Source organism: Equus quagga, chromosome 6 (genome assembly GCF_021613505.1).
Source record: "Equus quagga isolate Etosha38 chromosome 6, UCLA_HA_Equagga_1.0, whole genome shotgun sequence".
NCBI classification, from domain to species: Eukaryota; Metazoa; Chordata; class Mammalia; order Perissodactyla; family Equidae; genus Equus; species Equus quagga.
This window is the reverse complement of record NC_060272.1, coordinates 103,473,825-103,484,916: the sequence shown is the minus strand read 5'-3', so window position 1 is coordinate 103,484,916 and position 11,092 is coordinate 103,473,825. Positions and strand designations below refer to the sequence as shown.

Sequence of the window (11,092 nt, the reverse complement as noted above, 5' to 3'; positions counted from 1 at the left end):
TGTGGGTACCAGGCCACCTTCTGCCATGAGGGATCACGAGCAGACTGGCTGTGACCCACCTCCATCATTTGAAGACTGAGCAGACTTGCCCAGAATAATTCGTGCAGGTTCCACCATCAGTTCCTCCACCCACACTCCTACCCTCCAGCATGCGCATGCCATGCATCTGCCGCCACCTTTAGCTCAGTGCCCTCTAGTGTGCTGTTGATGACCCACTGATTCCAACGATGGCCTTGGAACTTGGAACAAAGTTCTGTTGGCCCCGAGATCCAAGTCAGTCTTCAGTCCAGGTGGTACAGACTCCCTATATTTATAGAGGAAATACATTTAAGGTATTTGCAAGAGCAGCCTCCTAAACGGCTCTCCCTGTCTACAATCCCCCCCACAACCATCCTAGATACATCCGCCAGCTGACTTTCTAAAAGACCGTGTCACTCTCCCACATAGAAATGAAGGCTTTCCATGGTACTGCCTTAAAAACGACAGTGTCTATTCACCTGATAATCCCTGCCCAACCACACGGCTTAGGAAAGGATCAACTCAGATAATATATGCGAAAATGTAGAAGAATACAGGAGGTTACATTCAAGTCGCATTTCAGAGCTTCTGAAGCAGTTCACACGTCTCGTGATTTCAAGAAATCAGAGAAGGGGCCGGCCCGGTGGCATAGTGGTTGAGTTCACTCACTCTGCCTCATTGGCCTGAGATCCACGATCCGGATCCCAGGTGCAGACCTATACACCCCTGGTCAAGCCATGCTGTAGCAGTATCCCTCATAAAACATAGAGGAGGGTTGGCACAGATGTTAGCTCAGGGCCAATCTTCCTCACCCAAAAAAAAAAGAAAAGAAAAGAAATCAGAGAACACTGATTTATGTTACTTTTAATATGTGTATATTTTGTTTCTATAAGTGGGCTGTTAAATTCCAGGTCTTTCATGTTTTTTGTTAGTTGACTGATATGAAATGTAAAATTTCATACTAGATTATAATATTAAATATCAATTACTATATCATTAAATATCAGTTAAAAATTAACACGGCAGAGCACTCTCCTAGTTTTTCCATCACAGGAAGGCATAAAATAAGACTTTTGCTGCCAGTAGTCCTTACTTGCACTGTGTATTGAGAAGGGCAAACGAGAGCTGTAAGAAGCTCAAAAGTTTATGACTCTGAAATTAGCTAGATAAAAATTCTTAAATAACTGAAGAGCTTATAGAATATAGAAAATATTTGCGGTTTTTGTTTGCTTTTTATTTTTATAATGAATAAAAGTTCAGAAAAGGGCAGTGCCTCTGAATGAAAGACCAATGGAATTCTGATCAAAGGCTGAGGTTAGGTTAATTTTAATTTACTAGAGGTTGGGGCTGGCCCAGCGGCACAGCAGTTAAGTTCGCACATTCCGCTTTGGCAGCACAGGGTCTGCTGTTTTGGATCCCGGTGTGGACATGGCACCGCTTGTCAAGCCATGCTGTGGCAGGCATCCCACATATAAAGTAGAGGAATATGGGCGTGGATGTTAGCTCAAGGCCAGTTTTCCTCAGCAAAAAAAAGAGGAGGTTTGGCAGCAGATGTTAGCTCAGGGCTAATCTCCCTCAAAATAAAAAAAATTTACTAGAGGCAGTCCAGTGCACGGGTTAAGAGCATGGCCTCTGCAGCCAATGTGCCTGTGTCCAAGTCTTGCCTCTGTTACTTACAAGCTGTGTGACCTTGGACAAGTTAATCTCTTTACACCTCAGTTTCCTCATCTGTAAAATGGGAATAATAAACAGTACCTACCCATAGGATAGTTGTGAAGATTAAGTGAGTTATTATTTGCAAAATACTTAGAATAAGATCTTTCACATATTAAATATCTTATAAAAGGTATGATGATTTGAGGAAGAAAGGATCAAATTCAGGGTTACACAGAGCCAAGGACTTACTCAGATTCTGCTATGTATCCTGGTTAAGCAGTTTACCTCGGCAAGGCTGAATCCTCATTTGTAAAATGGCTCTGTGGCCATGTATAAAATAATTCTCTAATGACAACAGATCTGAAGATGGGCCTTTTTATCTGCATATCTAATTAATAAAGGTTTCCACTTTAGTCCTTAGCGTCTGGTCAATAATTTTTGGAGTCACTTAGGATTCTTCCCACTGCAAGAGATGGAAAAAATCCCAAGTCAAACTGGCTTCAGACTAAAGGGAAATTCTTGGCTCATGTACCTGAAAGTCCAGGGGAAGCACCGGCTTCAGGTTCAGCTTGATCAGCATCTCAGCCAATGACCTCAGGACTCAGATTCTCTCCATCTATTGGTTCCCCTTTCTGCAGTTATTGCTTCATTCTCAGGTTCTATGTGATGGCGCCTTGTAGCTCCAGGCTTTTGTTGTCATTACTGTAAACAGGTCCAGCCGAAAGGAATGTGGGAATCTCTCCCAACTCCTCAGCTAAAGTCTCCTTATGTCTGCAAATGGGCATGAGGAATCTTTTTGGAATTACGGAAATGTTCTCGAACCAAATTGCTCTGATCGTTACACTGTAAATTTACCAAAAATCATCGAATTGTATACTCCAAAAGCATGAATGTTATGGTATGTAAGTTATAGCTCAAGAAAGTCATTAAAAACAGATTTTCGTTGTACCTCTTTGGCTCTGATAGGGTCACACGCCCATTTCTGAACCTATCACTGGGTTGAAGAATGTGATGCTCTGATTGGCCAGGCTTCAATACCACACCCATTCCCTGGAGACAGCGATAAAGTTAGTTTCATCCAAAGCACAGAGACTGAGAGTGGAGAGAGGGTTTGCCAGCTGAAAACTGGGTTAATGGATTAATGACGTTTGCTCCCTAAGGCCCAAGGACCAAAGTTGATCTAGGACCAGTCCAGGCTTCCAGGGCCCCTCTCCCCTCAAACTTGGGCCTGTCATGGGATGAACCACGGCCACGTGACTGTCTTGTGAGGCCTTTTGTTTTCCCTGACTCCTTTATGGCAAACGCCAAGGTGAGATGAACCACATGCCGGATCCTTCTTCTCAGAAACACTGACAGTGGCCGTGCCCAGAAAAATCCAGAAAGTCCTTCTTTCCTGGCCCAAGTACATCATCATTTTCTGCGCTATTAACTGGGTCGGACGCTGCCCAGTGATCAATGGGTCCTCTTTATAGCCCAGCAATATAGGGAGAGCCCCGTGTCACCTCTCTGTGCCCCACGCAGCAAGCCATCAGCCCCATGCTCCCTGAGAACAAACCAGAAACACGCCCTCAACCTTTCTTGTCATTTTACACCCTTTATCTCACCTCTCACTATCTCTTTCAAACTCGATTCTCAGTGCTTGTGACTGTGGGTCCAAATGAGGTAAGGGATTAGATGAACTGTCGAGCTCTAGTGTCACTGGTTTTCCAGGGCACAGGGACAGACAGTGCTTGAGGCTCTTCTTTGTTGAATAGCAAAATCAAACAAAAGCAGACATATCCGGAGTGCTAAGAGTGGAGGCACTGTGCTCTACATTCAGTGTTCTTTTTTTTTTTTGCTAAGGAAGATTAGCCCTGAGCTAACATCTGCACCAACCTTCCTCCACTTTATATGTGGGTTGCCACCGCAGCATGTCTGATGAGTGGTGTAGGTCCAGCCCAGGATCCGAACCTGCAAACACAGCCACTGAAGCAGAGTACACTGAACTCAACCACTACACCACAGGGCTGGCTCCCATTTGTTGTTCTTTTAATCCTTACAACAACTTCAAAGGGTGGATAACTTATCCACATCTTACAGGGGAGGGAATTGGCTCAGAGAGGTGAATTAAGGCAGCACAGCCAGTCTGAGGCAGAGCTGGGCTGTCTGTTCATAATAACAGATGGGAACTTTTAACCACTAGCTGCCCTTCTGCTTCTGACAAGTCTAGATGTGGTCTGCAGACCCCTTCACTCTCACGGCCAATGTCCTTGAAACCCTCAGCTTCTGATGGAAGGGAAGCGGCCTCTCTCAGCTCTCCTGTGTGAAGCAGTGAGAGCCACTGGCCTGGCTCGGTAAAGCTGTAGGTGCAGCTCCCGGGGGTGCAAACTGACGCCCCACCTGCTGCAAATGGGCACAGATGGATCTGTTTGGCCAGTGCCATATTATCAGGAATAGCTGTAGTTGTTTTTAATTAACTCCAGCGCCCCTCCTGGGGCATCTTCTCTCCAAGTCACTCTGATTTCAGCACTCCTAACAGCATTATCCCAGTCACTTCACACCCGTGGGTTAGTGGTCTGACTCTGAAAGGCATCTGCCTGGAGCGCCTGCCCAGCCCCCTCCTCTACCCTGTAGTGTCAGCAGATCCGAGTGGAAAACAGGAAGAATACATTTTCTCATGGGACCAGTGGTGTATTTGCCTGAGAAACTATAAACTTCAGTCTCCTTATGGATCAATGAGGCTTTTAGAGGTAGGACCAGGGACCTCACCATCATCACATATCATTTTTTCTGTCGAACCTAATCCTCATATCAGCCCTATAAAGTACACACTTCTGGAATTCCCATTTTACAGGTGAGAAAACAACGGCTCACTCAGCTGCCGTCACTGGCTCATGGTTACAGAAACCAGATCGCAACCCCTTACTCTCAACCACTATTCACTGCCTGTGCTCTCAACCATTAGGATCACCTGCAGAGATCTCACAGCTAACAGTGTCTGAATTAAATCTGAATCTCTAGGGTCTGAGGCATTAGTGCTTTTTTAAAGTGCGCCAGGTGATTCTAATGTGGGGAGAATGCTGCCTATTTGAAGAGGAGGAGATAGGAATTCACACACCAAATGAGTGCTTTTTTGGGAGGTGGGGGATCTGACGTCACAGGGTAGAGCAGCAGATGCCTCTGGGCAGTGAGTGTGTTTTCCCACATCCACGGGAATGGTGCAGGAGCATGAAGTAGCGCTGTGTGATAGTTAGTGGTTGTAGTTGGTTTACGAGAAATGGGGGTTTGAAACTGTGCCCCTCGCTGAGTGTATGACTTTGGACTCTGAGCCTCAGTTTACTCATCACCAAAGATGATCCTCCTTAGCGGCTGTAGTGAGGAGGCAGGTGAGGGCATGCGAGTCCTGAGCTCAGCACAGATGTTGGCACCTTGTGCGCATAAGTCACTGTCAGCCACTGATGGCAATTAGGACACCACCGCGTGGGCAACAAATACCACATAGTTGCAAAGACAAATCCAAGTTCTGAAGAGTTTCTGCTTTCTCACTTTTTTTAAATTGAAGAGTAATTGAGATACAATATTGTGTTAGTTTCAGACATACAACACAGTGATTTGACATTTATGTACACTATGAAATGATCGCCATGATAAGACTCAATCTTCAGGTTTTTAGAATAACTCTCTTCACTTGGAAATTGACTTCATTTGCCTTGTTGGTTCAGCATCAGGAGTAATTGTCCTAGAGGCGGCTGATTAGTAGCCTGTTAATAAGTCTGCAAACAGGCAGCGGGGCTGGAATGTGGAGCAGGCAATAGAAGGGAGCTCAACGTGCTCTGACCACAGGTGGGGGGCCCAGCTAGGAGAACTGGGGCCCCAGGAAAAGCTTCTAGTTCTCGGTGAGAGAGAAAGTGGAGGCTGAGGAGGAGCGGGACCCAGGCTCTGAACAGAATGAGTGACAGGAAGCCAGTTTTAGGGTCTGGGGAAGAAGTTGGGAGATTTTTCACAAGGATCCAAGGACCTCCTGCCTGCCCCAACTCTTGGCCATTATTTTTTGGTGCTGTTCTCACCACCTGACAACTCTACTCTCCATTTATCTCAATGTTGTTTATCCTTTTAAGCCCAAATCAAGTCTTTCCTATGCGGTGTCTCTTTGTGGACCAACCCAGATAAAAGTTAGCTTCCTCTGAGTGGCTCTAGGCCTTAAATAATTTTGCCAGGCATTGTTAGTTGTCTTTGTATGCTCACATCTTGTTTAAAAATAATTTTGAGTTCCTGGAGGATGGAGACCATATTTTATACTTCTAGGCAACGCTTCCGCCTCCTACCACAAAGGTTAACACAAGTATTTGGCTCTTAATACATAAAAGTGCATTATTTCCACATACAACATTACAGAACCCAGAAGTCAAAGGCTTGAGGATCTTTAAGTCCAGGAGGGGCAAACTGACCCCTGATCCACAGGCCAAATCCCACAGAGATGTTTTATTTGGTCAGGCCAGTGCCCTCTTTTTTTTTAAGATTTTATTTTTTTCCTTTTTCTCCCCAAGCCCCCTGGTACATAGTTGTATATTCTTCGTTGTGGGTCCTTCTAGTTGTGGCATGTGGGACGCTGCCTCAACATGGTTTGACGAGCAGTGCCATGTCCGTGCCCAGGATTCGAACCAACGAAACACTGGGCCGCCTGCAGCGGAGCGCGCGAACTTGGCCACAGGGCCAGCCCCCAATGCCCTTTTTTTTTTGTTTTTCTGGTGAGGAAGATTGGCCTTGAGCTAACATCTGTGCCAATCTTCCTCCACTTTACATGTGGCATGCTGCCGTAGCCTGGCTTGATGAGCCGTGTGTGGGTCCATGCCCAGAATCTGAACCCACAAACCCCTGACCACCAAGGGAGAGCACATGAACTTAACCACTAGGCCACGGGGCTGGCCCTGCCTTTTTTTTTTTTTTAATATAAAGTTTGAAAGCCTTTAGGTGAGGTGTGCCTGTCCAGTCCTCTGTTCAATCCACTTCCCAATGCTTTAATATTTTATACAAGTTAACTGTCTGGCTCAAGGCATTTGAGTCTGTGAGCCCTAATTTCAGCCTAGCTCCCCAAATTCTTGGATCTCCCCCACAACACCTGTGATGCCTGGCTCTCTCTCCTGCCTATGCTTCCAGAGGCAGGGAGCTTACGAGGAAGTGTGTTCCATTGGTGGAAAGCTCTGAATGAAAATCATAACTACAAATTTACTATTGAAATCCTCTTGGTAGCTCACTGTTTACTGCTGACTGCTTTTCCCATTCCCAGGCATTCCATCACAACATGGATCTGGCCTTTTAGATACATCTTCCTACCTGCTCTTTAGGAAGAAGCCAGGTAACTTAGAACCACATCTGACCTTGTTCTGCCGCGCTGGGCATCTGAAAGCGACCTTGGCAAATATTCCTCTTCATTCCTGTGGAATATTGGCGGCATGTGTCCATCCAACCTTTTGTACTTCAGAGTGAACTTCTCAGTCATCTTGGAATAATCTTGCGTCTGTCTAGTTCATCCGAGTGTGGGTGAGTGGAGAGTCTAGCATGCACCAGCACCCCAGAGGCTGCAATCCGAGGATAGGAGAGGTCTAAGGGGATCTTATCTCACGTCGCCCCATTAGGCCCAGCCATTTTCACAGCTTTATGCCGTAGAGAAGTTCACTCCTGCCTGAATGCACAGGAATGCAACCCCAGCAATTATTTACCAGATGGAATGTGTTTTCTGTGTTTCTCTCTGTCTTAAGGGAACGCTGTCAAAGTTTTTGGTTCTAGTTTTGATGGAGTGGATTGGAGACCTGTTATAACCTGATGAGCAGGAAAAAAATTCCATATTTTTCTGTTTTCAGGAAAAATAATCTCCATATGAAGGGCCATCTGGAGCACCGGGTGTATAATAAATCACTGTGAACAGCAATTATACTTACTGGGAGCCCAGTTATTTTCTTGCAAGTAGAAACAGGAGGATACGCTATTGGCTTCTGAAAACAATGTTGTCACGAACTTCCTTCTGGGAGAGCCGAAGGTCAGGAAGACCCCAGGCTGTCAGTCTGAGAAGAAAGGAGCTGCTATAGTGGGGGAATGGAAGACTATCTGGATTTTCCTCTTCTCCTTCAGCTGTAGTCCCTACAAAGATCTAACATGTTTTTATCCTACGTAGCTTTTCTTATATCCTTTTAGAAAGTATTACCCTTTGCAATTTGCACTGATCTGTTGATCTTGACCAAGATGCAGGTTTTCAAGGCAAAGTCACTTATTAGCTGAATGACCTTAAGTGAGCCATCTCCCTCCCTCAGCCACTCCTTCCCCAAGTGGAGAAAGTGGCTAATGGAAATGTACCTAATGTGGCTAACCTCCTGGCACAGAGGGGACCAATAAACATGAATTCCCTTCTCTCGTAAGTAAAAAATCCCAAAGAAGAGGAAGTCGACATGCAAATAACTTTAAATAGCATAATTTCAACAGCAAATAGATACAATCTAAATGTTAGACAATAGGCTGTTTAAATCAATTATGTGTTCTAGATACCACCATTCTTCTATTAACAGATGCCACCCTCCCCCTTCTCCCCATTAAAGGACTGGAAAATCAACTCAGAAAGGACACTGTCTCCCTTCTTTTTTATCACAGTGATTGGTCCAGGATGGACACACGGTTCAATCCAGCTCAAAGGGCTTCCCTTAGATTTTCCTGTCGAAAAGATTTTGTCTTCCTTTTTTGGTGGAGAGTTGTATGACTGACTCCTACATTTTCAGGTGGCATGGCCCCCAGCACATGGAAGAGTCTGGAAGGAGAATGGGAAGTGAAGAATCTGGTGATATCAAGCTACTGGCCCCCAATCCTTAGGTTCCCATGGCTGCTTGGTTCTCACAGTTCAGTGAGCAATCCCAGAATTTTCCCATTAAATTTCCCTTTTCCTTCAGCTAGCTGGAGTTGGCTTTATGTTATGTACAACTGCAAGAGTTTTGACTAACAGCATATGCATCCACTAACATTGACAGTTAGGAAGACCACATAGCAGTACGGAAAAGTGATTTTGGTGAATTTTACGAATAGTGTCATATAAAATTACGTGAATGATATGGGTTGCAGCTACTTAAAATCATCACGCACATGCAAAACAGGTAGGAAAGAAATACCTTAAAGATGTAATGGAGGTTTAGCACCGTAGAGTTACGGGTGCTTTTTTTCCCCTTCATATAACGGGGTCAAAAATTCGGCAAACTACATCAGTGTGCAAAATAAATGTGGCTTGTTTTCTACAATTGACCAATCCTCCTCATTGGCTTCCACTACACTGACCATTAATTGTATCTTAGTCTCTCTGGATAGGAAAGAAGTTTTGGTTTAAAGAGTTGTTTTGTTTTTGTGTTAAGGTAAATGGCTAATCTTGTGTTGTTTCCTGCCCTCCTTCCCAAGTTGGTGCCTTGGTGTATTGAGGTGGCAGGTGTGTGATCGTGTGGCAATAGGAGAGTGAGCTGCAGATTTACCCACTGTGATCAGGGTTGGTGATATGGACTGAATGTTTGTGTCCCCCCAAATTCATATGTTCGAGCCCCAACTCCCAATGTGATCGTATTTGGAAATGGGGCCTTTGGGAGGTAATTAGCGTTAGATGGGGTCACAAAGGTGGGGCTAATCCCACTAATCATAGGATTAGTGGCCTTTAAGAAGAGAGATCTTGCTCTCCCTCTGTCTGCATTGCGCACACCAAGGAAAGGCCATGTGAACGCACAGAGATAAGTTGGCTGTCAGCATGCCAGGAAGAGAGCTCTCACCAGGAACCAAATCGGCCCACACCTTGACCTTGGACTTCCCAGCCTCCAGCCTCTAGCACTGTGAGAAATAAATGTCTGTTGTTTAAGCCCCCCAGTCTACGGTATTTGGTTACGGCAGCCGGAGCTGACTAAGAGAGTTGGTGCTGATGTTTTTCAGCAATGTCTCTGGGTACCTGGCTGACTGCACTGTAGATGTCTATGCTTGGGGAAAGTGGCTTTTTCTGGGTCCGTCAGAGCTTAAAGGTTTTCCCTTGTGACTTGCTCCTAGTCCCCATCTTGGCTTTGGTGGCCCTGCAGACGCCTCTGTGTCTCAGCCACGTCCTCATCTGGTCACTAGCTTAGGCTGGCCAGCCCATCCCTTGCCATGGCAGCCTGACTCTCAACTCAGCTGCACCCTCATCCTCGAGGACACATGGAGATGTCTTGATGCTTCCTGTGCCCCTGCCAGGGGCTGAGGAGGCTCAGAAGCACTCTTGCAGCCCCTTTGCCTGATAACCATGCTGTGTTGTCAAATAATCCTTTATTGAAATATCTTCCTTTGTGGTTCTTAACTGGCTGGGCATTCCACTGCACCACTGTTGATGTCATCTATGATGTCATGAGATGGTGGCCATCAACACTGCAGCCCACAGACTGGGCAAGCCTCAGGATCTCTTCAACAGTTCCAGAGAGTTCTCTGACTAAAGATCAATGCCACATCTGTCAGGCAATGTTGACAATCCCATCAAAAGTGCTATTTCCACAAAAGTGCTCAAAGTCTTTCTGCTTCTTTCTGTCTCTGGGTGGTCCCTGGAGGGCTTTGATGACCAGGGCAGAGGCAGAAGGTACCACCTCAATCTGACTTGTGTGTGCTGAATGGTCAGTTTCACCGTAATCTTTAGATCCTTCCAGTCACCACATGCCTTGGCAATGTCATGACCTAACTTTTTTTGGAGACAGACCCAGGGGGCCAATCTTGGGAGCCAGGGCAGATGTGGCACTGACTTCCCCACCGGTGCACCTCGGGTTTATGACTTTGATTTCGCTGGGGTTGAACTCAGGTAGGATGGCAGAGGTGACTGGTGTTTGATGAACCCAGATGTGGGACAACCAGAGAAACTTGCACCTTTGCTTCCTCCAAACCCAATGGCGAAAGACCCCTGCTGTTATTTTCATTCTTCAGTGCTACATATTGGCAGGGGCCACTTGTGTGAGGGTCCCTTGGCCGAGTTTCGAATGAGGAACAGGACACAGGTTCCCTGTCTGTTCAGGGTTCTTTTCCTTCAATTTATCCACCCGCATCATCTCAGCCCTGCCTGGAGAAGCCAGGACACATATTACTCACATTTTTCCCTCCAACTTCTGTCCTGTCTTCTCCGGGCATTCTCTTAGTCTGGATTGGAAAAAAATCCCGTCTTTTCTTTTTAGCAAGGACACCCTTTATGTCAAACCTCAGTTCTATCAGTGGGTTAGAGTTCAGAGCCGCTATTCTGACCCTTAGTATGTTAATGGGAGCAACAGGAATTTAGAAAATCCTTTTCTTTTTCTACAGCCTCTGACTTTTAAAGACTGTCTTTCTAGACACTCAAATTCAAAACTTGAAAGCCGGCCCTGTACTTTTTTTTCTCTTTGCATTCCTGCTATAAAAATCTCAATCTCCCCAAGGCATA

The 11,092-nt window shown here is 45.7% G+C and overlaps 1 pseudogene; it reads right to left on the bottom strand.

Moving 5' to 3' along the window:
* Positions 1-9,990: 9,990 nt before the first annotated feature.
* Positions 9,991-10,598, bottom strand: LOC124240789 (60S ribosomal protein L12-like; annotated as a pseudogene).
* Between the last annotated feature and the right edge of the window lie 494 nt (positions 10,599-11,092).